Source organism: Silene latifolia, chromosome Y (assembly GCF_048544455.1).
Source record: "Silene latifolia isolate original U9 population chromosome Y, ASM4854445v1, whole genome shotgun sequence".
In the NCBI taxonomy this organism is placed as follows: Eukaryota; Viridiplantae; Streptophyta; class Magnoliopsida; order Caryophyllales; family Caryophyllaceae; genus Silene; species Silene latifolia.
In genome coordinates this window covers 360,125,724-360,139,857 of record NC_133538.1, presented here as the reverse complement: position 1 = coordinate 360,139,857, position 14,134 = coordinate 360,125,724, and the positions used below count along the sequence as shown (strand labels likewise).

Sequence of the window (14,134 nt, the reverse complement as noted above, 5' to 3'; positions counted from 1 at the left end):
TGATTTATAATTGATAAACCGTTTTGGTACAAGTAATTATGAATTACTATGTCGATTTTGTACATGACGTATTTTTATTAATACGTTGCTTTTTAATATGTTAAAAATACATTACAATTACACATGACTAGTAACATGTGACAATTGACAAATGACAAATATAAAATGGACCTCCCATTTTATATAAGTGCTGAAAATGGAGGGAGTATTAGGTTTAAATTGTGTTAATTATTTTTAAGTGGAAAACATGATGATTGCAACCTAATATAGCCATGCATACCTATTATTTTTTGGGTAGAATAACAAGCTCATGCATTGGCTCTACTCTCCCATGCCAACCGGTTTTTGAAGGTGAAAAAGGCCAATTGTTTTTTGGTTAATCATTCACTACATCACAATATAATTTCTAGTGTAACAAATTATTAAAACTCTCTCTACATCTTATGAAATATTAGAGAAATAAAATCTCCAAAAATCTTCCTCTCTTGACCGAAATTACAAGAGACCAAAATAAATATTTTGGGTCATTTTTAGTAAGATTAATATTGTTCTAGATCAAATAATATTAGTCTCTTACGAGGTTACCTTGGGTATAAACTTTTGGGAGGGATTCTTCTTTGGATCCTTTGTTCATCCATATAAGGAAAGCTCAAGAACAAGTGAGGAGGAGAACTCATTTGTGCACAAAATCCGAAACTCCCATAGTAAGAAAGACGATTTCTTCTCTATTCTTAGTCAAGTTTGCATGCATAAGATCTAGTTTTAATTTTATGACTAAATTAAAATGTCACATATATGAATATGTTAAATAATGAGATTAATTTTTCTAACAAGCGGTATCAAGAGCCTTAGTTTGTTTGCATGCAAATCGGTTTATAGTTTTTCCGAGTTATATGATTAACATACAAAACTAATTAATTTGGTTTTATGAAGATAAACCTAAAAATGACCTTGCATGTTAAAAGTTTCTGGTCCTAAGTGAGTTTTAGGATATATTGGTTTATTTATGAATTTCATTGTTCATTTTATATAATAATGGCATTAAAATTTGATTTTTTATGATAAAAATGTCATTTTTGGACTAAAAATAGCTAAACTTCGATTTTTTCAGTGGTTTTTGGATATGTTTTAATATATATTATCTACTGATGGCCTGTGAATTTTCATGATCAAATGAGTTATTTTGCTCGAAATATGGATTTTTCAAGTTAAAATCGTATTTAAATGGGTAAATAGGTTAATATGAATTATTTTTCGAATCTGGTCATGGAAATTTAGTATCTTGTCACATGAAATTTTAAAATATGTGTGTAAAATATTTGGTTATAATGAAGTCTTTATGCATGATTTATGAATTTTTGATGAAAAATCACATAAATAGTGACTAAAATTAGAAATAATGCTATAACATACTTCATGACTAAAGGAAAAACGTCACATGTTGCATTTTATGATATATTTCAGATCTAAAAACGAAAAGTTGATAAGAATATTTTTTCTCATATTTTTATGGTCATAATTGTTAAAACTGATAAACCGCAACATTGTTTTTCTCGATAAATTTTTGAACTTTTTAACCTAAGTTTTGAACATTATGAGTGTCATGGTATTTTTCCATAATGTTCATGAGTTTAAATTTCAAATTTTGAAGTTATTTGAAATTTTTATGATTTAATTTGAAGTTTATGGCATAATTTTGTATTTAAGGTCCATTTATGAACAATATTAAGAAATCTAGGTTAATTATTGTCAAAATGTTAGTGGAGACTAATTTTGAGTCCTAATCTGGTTAGGTTAATTAACTTGTACATAAATATGAATTTATGTAATTATTGTGATTTTTAAAAGGTTAAATCACGCAAATCCGTAAAAACCGATTAATATACGATATTGGCTCCTTAAAGGCGATTTAGCATAAAATTGGGCATGTTCATACATATTATAATGCTGCATTTTACTTATGATTGTCATATTTTAATTTTATGTAATTTTTGAATTATGTAATTTTACTTAGTATGGCCTTAGTTTTAATTGGTATTACCCGAAATGTATGGGAATATCGATTCGGTAGTAATTATTGTGATCTCGTATCACCGTTTTGTAATTTAATAGATTTATTTTTATTTTTATTAGAAATGTATAATAGGAAATTATGTAATTTATTTATTCCGGAGTTCCTTGAAGACGGTGCCACTCGAGAAGGCGATCCATCAAAGAAAATGTTGCCTTGAAATGCGTGCCAAGACCGAAGTTCAAGGGACCAAAGGAGTTCGTTTCCGAATTTGTAATAGTTTATTAGATTTACTATTTTAGGAAGGCCATACTAGGATTTTATTTATGTTTTGCAATTTATTTATATGTTGCATGCATCGCTAAATCGCCATAACTAAACATGCATTTTTAAATCGAGTTTATCGACCGTGTCAATTACAATTATCGTAGTTCACCGCTTTAGTTCACTTCAAACGTGATAGATAATAAATTGAGATGACGTCTCGCTAAAATAAACAATTGAGACTTAGCCTTACCAAAATGTAGAAACCATGAAAACCTATTTCATGAGGGAGTGCACTCGGCCCTACCGTGCCCAAGTTGATGTGGATTTGGATCATGGACACATTTATTCGAAATTTGGATTGAGCTCAACGGAAGTATTCGTGACCGTAGTCGCATGTGTTCCGGGCTAAATATAAATATTAATTTAATTTAATCGACCAAGAGTTATAAAAGTAGAATCGATTAAAGCGTTAGTCCACCGAGTTATATTGATAAGGGATGAATCAGCCCTACCGTGCCCAAGTTAATATGAATTTGGATCTTGGAATAATTTATCAAGTTGGGTAGAGGTCACTAGATAGATGCTATAAAACTTGTTTAAATTAAAATTTACGAGTATTATTATTATTTTGAAAACGACAAATGTTTTATTCCTTCTATTTTTGTTTTGTCGGCCACTTTTATTTCTCATAACAATTGGCCGCACCAAACACCAATGTCACACCTCTCACTAATGTTTCATGGCTCCGATCCTTCATGGATCGTTGTAAACTTGAAAAGAATGGGTCAAATTTCTCCGATTGGGATGCCCAACTCAAATTAGCCGCCCATGGTGACGACAAGCTTCGTTACCTCACCGAGGCCTCTCCACCCGAACCTAATGCTAGGTCGAGTGCCGCTACTAGGGATGCATATGAGACTTACCACAAAGAGTACGCCGCTATGAAAAATGTGTTGATTTTTGCTATGGAGGCGGATCTCCAAAGGAGAGCCTTCAAAATGGGCACCGCTAATGAAATCTATTCCAAACTTGTGACAATGTTTTCACAAACACCGAGGATCGTCCAATATGAGGCGGCCTCGACATTCTTTGATCTCGATTTCAAGGAGGGCCAAAAGGTTACCCCTCACATGCTCAAATTGTTGGAGCTAGTCGAGACTTTGAAGATTCAAAAAGTTGAAATCCCCAAAGAGCTCATTGTAGATAGGATTCTACACTCCTTATCCAAATTCAAAGCGTATGTTCAATTCCGGGTGAATTTTAACATGCAAGACAAGGACGTGTCTCTTGAAGAGTTGCACTTTGTCTCTTGAAGAGTTGCACAAGTTACTTGTGCAAGCCGAAAGAGACATGGGGTTAAATATTAACCAACCTAAGGACGTGCTTAATATAAGCACTAAGAGTAAAGGGAAGTTCAAAAAGAATGGGAAAAAGGGTAAGAGGCAAGCTCCCATGTCCACCAAGGCTAAGACTTTTAAAGCTAGCACTTCCAAAACCAAGAAGGGTCCTCTTGACAAATGCCATTATTGTAATGGTGTTGGACATTGGAAGAGGAATTGTTCCAAGTACCTTGGTGACATCAAAGCTGGAAAGATCACTCCAGTAGGTAAATGGCTATCCTTTCTTTTATGTTTCTAATTCAACTATGGTATTTTGATACAAAGTTGTGATAGTGTATCCCCTTTTTATTGTAAATAGGGCCTCTCCTCTAAGCAAAGACAAAGGAAAGGAAAAGCAAGCTTGAGAAATCATCAAGGAGCTAGGAGTAGCTACAAATGAAGCTTGGCTTTTATTATTGTCTTATTTTAAGTTGTGTTTCGTATTTTTAGAACTATTTTGATTTCCGTGTTCAACATGGAAATGGTTGATCCTTTCTAAACAATGGTTGTATTTTGGATTATGGTGGCTTGGTTTTCAACCCAAGTCACCCCTTTTATCGTATTTGTTTGTTCTAAAAATTCGTCTTTATATGCTTGCACATAGAAACATATGATCATCTACTTAAAGTGATCCAATAGACAACTATAATGATGGGATTCATTATATGTCCACAAGCTAAAGGCTTGTGTATGATCAATTATAAAGTGATGTTGAGATGTCGAACTCTCCTAAAGAAATGTCAATTACCAAGTAAACCCATCAAATCGAAAAACTATTAGTCAATCTATGAGATATTCCTCCTTCTACTTCAAAATCATCATTTGTGTCTCATAAGCTATCTTTAAATATCTACTGTATTTATTCTACAGATAGAGTGGGAGAAAAATGAAGACACAAAGAATACAAAGAATAATTTGTATGCTTGAGTAAATGAGATCTATGAAAGAAAGAATGATTTGTATACCTAATAGTTAGTATACATGAATAGATGAGATCTATGGTCTCGAATATATGAGATCTACATGACAAAGAAGACCAAGTGAAGTAATCAAAAGAATATGTTCTTAAGATAACTACACGAGGAAACCAAAAGAATGTTTTGAAAGAAAATGACAAAAGAAAAGTCTCTACAAGAGATTTTGCTAGTTTATGACCTAGATATAAATACAGTTTCAATGTTGATATTTACTTAAGAGCCTAAATGAAACAAAGTTGCATCCTTCAAAATAAATGAGATTTATGACTCAAAGTTGCAAAGAAAGATATGCCGATATCTACAAGAGCTAAGTTAATTGTTAACCACGCTAGTGTCATTACCTAACCTCATTATGAAAATGAAATGGTTAAACCTCCTTCCGAAAAAGGGGTATTTTGAGAAGGACGTATATTAAATGGAATTTCACATTTAAATAATGACATTTCTACGCATCATTATAAAAATGAATGAGTTAGAGATTAAAATCTCTTTCCATAAGTTTAAGATTAAAATCTCTTCAAAATAGGTATTTTGAAAGGATATGTTGGGAACATATATGCTTTTAATCTTAATAACTTGGCAAAGCAAAATGTATTTCAATTCTTGAAATGTTTCGATTGAGTAGTCAATTACGAAACATGTGGAATTGAGTGGGTGTTTGAAATTATCATGTGAAGACATGAAATTTTGTGGGAACAATCATCTTGTAAAATTTATAACTCATTACTCATTGAGAATGACGAGCTAGTACTATCTTCACAAAGAAGTATTTGAGTTTTCAATTCTGGATGAAAATGGACTATGATGAATCCAATCACATCATGGGATGTTGGATAAGTATTGAGATATACACATCAAATCAACGAGAAACGTAGGTTGTTCATATCGATGAAAATGGAACTACCATAAGCAGTCATGGTCATTCATTGTACCTAAGAATGGTTGATCACATGATTAAAAATTACTAATGTTTCCGCCATTAGAATAATCATGCACATGTCACTACTAGAAAAATAAGCTAAGAGACCATTGGAAATTGGCCTAAGAAACCAACATTGAGATGGTTTCAAGGTCAAAGGTCTCTTAGGGTAAGAAACCATCTAAATACAAATGGTTTCTTTGTGAAAAGTTAGAAATCAATGATGATTGTTAGATGGTTTCTTAAGTATTTGGAAAAGAAACCATTAAAGTGGGAAAAAAGGTTTCTTAGCTAAGGATAAGACACCATTTCGACAACGGATGATTTCTTTGCTTCTTTCAAGGAATTCGACTGACAAAGAGGTACGCTCTCTTTGATTTTTTTTTCCTTTTTTTTTTCTAGCACTAGCATAGCATTCATAGTTTCCTGTATTAATGGTATAAATAATTACAAAATATATACTCATCAAAAATACCCATTAACAGTACAAAATTTATGAATTATCACTTTAACAGTATACTCAGAGTTACAATATCTCTTGAAATACACACTATTTGCATAGAGTATCCAAAAAATTAAAGGTACTCACTCTTCAAGAGCTTACAAAATTGATAAGAAAATTTCAACTCATTCTTCCACACTATATACCTCCTCATCTAATTCTAAATAGTACTAACAAATCTAATCCATATTGTCCGAACCTTATTAACTAGTCTTGGCTCCAATACATCAATACCTACACGGTAAATAAAATCCAATCACACAAATAACTAGAAATAAAAAATCATTTAAAGTTACTTTAAATAATCAAACTCATCAAACGCAGCTACATAAAATCAACACTAATCTCTCAAACATTGCAAATATACTCTCATTTAAAGATATTCACATTACCTTAACAGCATGTTCGAGCAGACATTATTGTGACACAACAAAAGCAAGTTGGAGAGCAACTGCAAGTTAGCAAAAAGAGAATCAGGTAAACCACCAACCAAGGAACTGCAAGAAACAAATATGCATTTCAAATTCCACCAAAAGTTTCTTATAAGGGTGGAACATTCAATATGACTTAGGTCCAGAACATTGAAGATACATGAAACACGTTTCAGAGTGACAAAGGGGTGCGAGTGTATCAAAATCATACAATTACCTTAGCTGAATGAGAAAATTGATTGATCAATCGTCCTGCAAAAAAAAAAATTAACAGAAAATGATGCCCTAAAAAAATTGTTGTCATTCACAACTATATACGATGCTATTGTAAATACTGCCTAGTAGGAGACATGTTAAGAACACAGAGCAGTAAGAATGGGAACTGTTGGAGAACAAGGAATACATTAAAAATTATAATACACCTGGTTGTTGGAGAACAGTGATTAGGGTGAGGCGAGGACATCTTCACACAAAGCCAGCTACCAAGCACCACCCAACATTCTCAAACAACATATGCTTCAATTATCATACTTTATATTAAGACTTCTTTAGCCATCCAACAATTCTTGATCACTTCTAATCCATGAATCCAATAACGCAAAGTGACAAGTGGCAACCATAGTAAGAGTGCTTCCCAACTCTTCTAGTGTATGAGAAGTTGCATCAAAGACCAGGACAAAGAACAATAACGACGAGCAAAAAAATGAGATGTTATACACTTGTCACAACTTTGTTGAATTTTCTTCTAAGAGCTCCTTTTCTTGTCATAAAGAGGTCCTTTATAAAATACAATACCAATAACCATCATCTCAGCATTGTCTAACTTAATGGTAGAACAAGTTTTGTTAGGTATAAAGATTGTACACAAAGCTTTACAATTCTTGAATTACAAATGACACCTACATAACATATATTAAGCTGAAGCATAAATATATAAAACAAATCAACAACCACCAAACTATAACTAAAAACTATCTAAAAAAACACAAAAACATTTCACCAATTTGTTAAAGAAACATCATTAACCAAACAAACAAAAAAAATACAATAATCAACAATTAAACGATTACCATTCTGCTCATATTTGGATCAAAGGCCCCCTTGTTGCTTCTGGATTTGAGAACTACATTAGTATCCTACTATTCTTAGTATAGTCTAGAAGATTTCAAAGAATATATTAGATTTACTTAGACTTTACATAATTAAAGCTAATTTGACTAAAATTGTTGACGATAAAAGCTACTGTAATTGGAAATCAAGGAAATAATAACTCTCTCATTTGTCCAGATTTCACGATAAAAGCTAATTGGGGTTACAACAACCAACAAGTTTTCAATTGACAATTTATTATCTCCTATGCATATTTACTAGTATAATAAGCTATTTATATGAATAATGCATTAGCCTATTAAACCAATTACCCCATAAATAACCCTAATTCATCTACCGAAAATTCTCAATCAAATATAAACCCTAACACAAGTGATATTATCACTTTATGTAAAATCATACTGCATTCAATCAATTAAGGGATAACAAGAGCAAAATCGAAAAAAAAAGGAACTCACCTGATTGGAAAACGCAATAATTAACGAGTAGAGCGAACTAAAGAAAAAGGAGAGCGGTGGTAGTTTGGCGCGACAAATGGTGGGTTGGCGGGTTGCAGGTGAAGGAGCAAGTAGACGAATTGGGATTTTAGGGTTGAACTGTAGAAGGTGCTAGAGATGAGAGGGTAAATACTGAGTTGGTGAAATAAAAAATAACTTTTATTAATTTATATTTGGCTGATTGGGTTTTGTGTATCTTGTTTATTTCTTACCATTTATTTTAAAAAAAATGAAAGTATCTCAATGGCGCCACTTTTTTATATAAATAACCATTTTTCACTAAGATGGTTTCTTTGTTATTTCATGTTAGTGGGCCATACCATACATAAGAAATCAATTTTCTCTACAAGATGATTATTATAATCTAAGACACCATTGAACTACTTATATGGTTACTTATTAATGATTCCTTATCTATATTTTCTAGTAGTGTGTCCTATAATGAATCATATTCTTAAGATCATGATGAGTCATTGGTAAGCCATAGAAGAATTGTCATGAATTCTCAAGAAGAACTAATGAGCTATTCTAGTGTTTGACAGAACACTCTGTTATGTGACAAGAAGTTGCACATATTGAAGTTCGAAAACGCGTAAGGATTCATGAAAATCCTAAGCTATTTAAGCTAAAAGGAGAAATAAGAAGTTTGAAAATATACTTGATTATAGTAAGAAGTTACCCAAAACTAGTATTTTCAAAATTTGCTACGACTTATAAGAAGTACTAGGCTAATCTTCTTGACAATTGTTGCAAGATCCTACAAAACATATACCTGGTACATTATGAGTTGGAAGAACAATTGACTAGTGTGAGTTATGTCGACCACCATAATTCGTTTGTTATGTGATAAAAAACAAGAAAGTTCTCTCAAGTAAAGAACCTATACCTAGTTTGGAAAACTAGATATGTACTTGGTAAGATTCATGCTATGTGAGACAAACATGAAAATAAAGGAAAATGCAATTCAAGAGTTTGAACACATGGACACATGGTATGTTAAACTCATGTTGCAAACGACTAGTGTTTACACACTTATGATATACATCACAAGGTTGTAATATATATTGACTACCCGGATGTGATGTCGACATTTGTCGTTTGAGTTATTATTAACTCAACTTGTACTTTGTTATATCCAAACGGGTTGTAGAGACAATTGAACCCCGTTAAAGTGAACATGGATTAGCATTGTATTTGCCCATAGTCACTTACATGAGGTAACGTCTCGAAGTGACTAGAGTGTGATGCGATTAATGGCAAGTTCAAGTGCCATGGAGTCATGTGAGATGACTAGTCGATCACATAGGCAGACTGTTAGGAACACTTTGTCGGGCTAATGACCGCTTATAGAGTTCTGGCAAATTTATATAGCCTGGTCGTGGCGAGGGCTATTATAGTATTCTAATGAGTCGATTCTTTTAACTAAAGACTGTTCGCCTAAGGTGACACAGTTTCAGTTTAACTTTGATTTATGTTACTACGACCTTCGTAAATGGGGTCAAATGGGCATATTTTGGGTTATGATGGCTGTGGCTAGTCAAAGGGAATAAGTGCGATAGGAATTGTCCATCCCTTGTCAGGGTTATAACAATATCTAGGGGCCACTCGAGGAGTAATGAACTGGAAATGCGTGGCCACGCTCGGAAGGTATCTATGGTAGATAAATCCGGTCAATCAGTTATTCTCCAGATCGAGGAAACCACTCTCGATATGATCACTTGCAAGTACGACCTGAAAGACACCTTGCATTGAGTAGGAGATAGTAATAGGACAAGAGAATTGGTGACGCACACTTGTCGAGGACAAGTGGGAGATTGTTGGAATATGTGTCCTCCAACAATAATGCGATCACAACTATTAATCATGATGATCACATGTTTAAATATCATTTTAAGAATACATGTGGGATGTAATATTTTACAGTCAACTGGTCCACACATATCGGTAATGATTGGCTGACTAGAGTTTGAAATTACTGTCATGCGACAGTGGTGATCAGTTGATCCCCTTAGGTCATACCTAAAGGGTGGCACTCTTAATTGATTATTTAATTAATCGTATGTTGATACGGGTTAATTAAATTGCTTAAAATTGACGGACAATTTTGTGAGTATTATTGACGTGTCTTATTGTAATTCGATTAAATAAGATACGGTCTAAGTAATCAAATTGTTTTATTACTTAGATAAAATTATTGTTTACGAAACAATTGAAACTGAATGAATAATTTATTATAAATACAAGTCGTTGTGATTTATAATTGATAAACCGTTCTCGTACAAGTAATTATGAATTACTACGTCGATTTTGTACATGACGTATTTTTATTAATACGTTGCTTTTTAATATGTTAAAAATACATTACAATTACACATGACTAGTAACATGTGACAATTGACAAATGACAAATATAAAATGGACCTCCCATTTTATATAAGTGTCGAAAATAGAGGTAGTATTAGGTTTAAATTGTGTTAATTATTTTTAAGTGGAAAACATGATGATTGCAACCTAATATAGCCATGCATACCTATTCCTTATTGGGAAGAATAACAAGCTCATGCATTGGCTCTACTCTCCCCATGTCAACCGGTTTTTGAAGGTGAAAAGGGCCAATTGTTTTTCTCTTAATCATTCACTACATCACAATATAATTTCTAGTGTAAGAAATTATTAAAACTCTCTCTACATCTTATGAAATATTAGAGAAATAAAATCTCCAAAAATATTCCTCTCTTGACCGAAATTACAAGAGACCAAAATAAATATTTTGGGTCATTTTTAGTAAGATTAATATTGTTCTAGATCAAATAATATTAGTCTTTTAAGAGGTTACCTTGGGTATAAAATTTTGGGAGGGATTCTTCTTTGGATCCTTTGTTCGTCCATATAAGGAAAGCTCAAGAACAAGTGAGATGGAGAACGCATTTGTGCCCAAAATCCGAAACTCCCATAGTAAGAAAGACGATTTCTTCTCTATCCTTATTCAAGTTTGCATGCATAAGATCTAGTTTTAATTATATGACTAAATTAAAATGTCACATATATGTATATGTTAAATAATGAGATTAATTTTTCTAACAACTTTCCTCCTCTAGTAGCCTTGCGAGGTCTACTATATTGTAAGTTATGGACCGCCATTTCCACAATCTTGTTCCAAGTTTGATTATCGTCAACTTCGGTGAACATACCAGTTGATCCCATGTTTAGAATGTTTCTTGAGTCTTCATAAAGACCATTCCAAAATTGTTGTACCAAGAACCATTCGCTAAGTCCATGATGAGGACATGAGCGACAAATTCCTTTGATTCGCTCCCAAGCTTCATACAAAGATTCTTCATCCCTTTGCTTAAACCCGTACTTTGAGCTCTTAGCATGTTAGTCTTTTCCGGAGGGTAGAATTTTTTGTAGAAAGCTAGAGCAACCTTCTTCCAAGAGTCAATTCCAAGAGTAGCCTTATCAAGGCTCTTCAACCATTGTTTTGCGGTGCCAATTAGAGAAAAAGGAAATAAGACCCATCGAACTTGGTCTTGAGTCACACCGGTTTGTGAGATCGCATCACAATAGTCACAAAAAGTCTCCATGTGAGAGTGAGGGTCATCACTAGGCATCCCCCCAAATTGGCTTCTTTCGACTAATTGGATAAATGCGGATTTTGCAATGAAATTTCCGGTTAAATGTTGTGGTGTGGGAGTACCATTGGGTAGGTTCTACTCGGTTGGTACGGAATGTGATGAAAATTTAGGCATTGTGGGTTGATTTTGTGTTGGGTTCTCCTCACCTTCTCTTGCAAAAGGGTTGATGAACTCAATAGTCTTTGCTTGAATATCTACAACCTCGCCAATGCCTCTCAAAGTACCTCTAGCAAGTCTTCTATTGTTTGTCAAAGTCCTTTCAATTTCGTGATCAATGGGTAACAAGTTACCTTGTGATCTTCTAGATACGCAATATATCAAACAACTTGAAAATAATTAGAATAAACCTTGAGGAGTTTTACTTCACCAAGGCAAAGAAAGACACAAATAATAACAATCTAAGAAAATCAAATCAAGTTAACACCGTCCCAGGCAACGGCGCCATTTATGGTCGGACTCATTCACTTGGAGATTTAGTTTTCGGTTACTTGTCGTTAAGAGCACCTAGACAAAAACAATATTTATAACTTCACAAACAACTCTACTATTAGTAAAGAGGCAAGTAAAGGTCGGATCCCAAGGGACGGGTATTGATGTAGGATTTTCGATTGAAAGTAGCGGTGTCTAGGGGTGTCACGATTTGGGGTTGATATGAGAAGATCACTAAAGTAAATAACAATAAAATTAAACAAGCAAGATTATTAAAAAGGGATGTAAACAATTGATTAAAAGCACTAGGGTGTCATGGGGTCATAGGGGATTCATGGGAATAGATCATACAAACATATTCTCAAATTATAAGCAAGCAATTATTGTTTTGATGGATCGAGTTGGTTTATATCTTACAATCCTATGAAGGTTTGAGTCCCGGAGCCGAATCGATTAAATTGGACAACACCTAAAAGTCGACTTAATCCTCCCTACTCAACTATATGCATGGTCTAATGAGACTCGAGTTGGTTTATGTCTTACAAGTCTCATTGAAAAGGTAAGTGATGGGTAAAAAAAATGCAAGGATTCATAGGCTCGCATTTAATCAAACATAACATGTGCATAAGTTGAGATCACAACAAGCAAGCAAATAAACTATGAAAACATATTAAATTAAGCATAAATCAATCCCCATGTTGGTTTCCCCTAATTACCCATTCACCCTAGTTAAGGAAACTACTCACTCATTATCAAGTTTAGCATGTTAACAAGGTTGTCAATCACATTAACAAAGCAAAACATGATGAATAAATGAAGATGATTAAAAATAATTAAAAAGGGATTAAGAGAATTATACCCACTAATGATTCCAAAATAAAGCAAAGAATAATAGAAGTACTTGATGATTAATTGGAAGGTTGTCAATCTCCCAATAATAACCCAAATAATCTTCAATTACCCAAAATAAAAGATGAACAAAAGAGAAAGTAAGGAAATGAGATTTGTATTAAGACTTGATTAGAAGTTGATTACAAGATTAAGAAGAGATTATATTGATATAAACTACACTAAGGATTGATAAGAAGAACATGATTATCTAATTAGACTAATGGGGTATTTATAGTGGGGATTAGGTACACAAATTATGGCTTACTAAGGGCTTAAATGACGATTAAGTCCTTGAGGAATCGCTCCTATTAGAAAAGATGTGAGTCTCCTTTTTACCGGTCTTTCATAAATATGCGCATCTTGCAAATCTCACCAAAGTCAAGCAATGAAGAAGATGGCCTCATTGGCCAAAGCAAGACAATGGGAGAGTTGTCTCTATCAACTCAAGAGATCTTTAGTGATCAAGTAGATGAAGTTTGTGGTCTTTGGGACGATGAGTTTGAAGGGATTTTCAATCGCTACATTGGTAATGCTATCGATCAAGACCGACAACAAGGACAAAGATCTATTGAAGAACTTTATCACGACAATGAACAAGCTTTTGATTACTTTTTCAAGGTGTTGAGCAACATCAACAACACTTTGGACATGCCCCCTTGACATCTCATCAAGAATGAGAGTTTGGTGGAGTCCTCCCTAAACCACCATTTGTAAATATTTCTAACTCCCTAACTCGCATTTTAATTCTTAATTTGCATTTTGGTCATTTTTGGATTTTTTATGCCTTGATCAAGATAATTATCATGTTTGAGAGAAGTAAGGGAGGGACTAATAATTTCAATTGATGTGTAGTGCTTTAGCTTAGTGTGGGGATAGCAATTGCCTAGGCTATTCATGCCTTAGTAGTGCCCCCACAATGAAGAACACGAGATTTTGAAGAATGAAAAATGACAAGGGATATGCAAGGTACACGGATGGAACTGAATCCGGGTAAAAGGGGTAGAACCCGAGCGGTTTCAAGAGAATCCGCCCGTCTTCAGACAATCCGGGCATATTGGGCAGAAGACGCCCGTCCTTCTGAGCTGA

At 33.6% G+C, this 14,134-nt stretch overlaps 1 long non-coding RNA gene and 1 other non-coding gene across 2 annotated transcripts; one reads left to right on the top strand and one right to left on the bottom strand.

Moving 5' to 3' along the window:
* Positions 1–6,202: 6,202 nt before the first annotated feature.
* On the bottom strand, positions 6,203–7,704 carry LOC141633830 (uncharacterized). The gene is made up of 3 exons (XR_012538585.1): positions 6,704–7,704; positions 6,448–6,506; positions 6,203–6,289 (listed from the first exon to the last, which is right to left on the bottom strand). It is a non-coding gene; the product is annotated as an uncharacterized LOC141633830 (long non-coding RNA).
* A 3,660-nt stretch (positions 7,705–11,364) lies between these two features.
* LOC141635363 (small nucleolar RNA R71) lies at positions 11,365–11,470 on the top strand. Its single transcript, XR_012540058.1, has one exon. It is a non-coding gene; the product is annotated as a small nucleolar RNA R71 (small nucleolar RNA).
* The last annotated feature ends 2,664 nt before the right edge of the window (positions 11,471–14,134 follow it).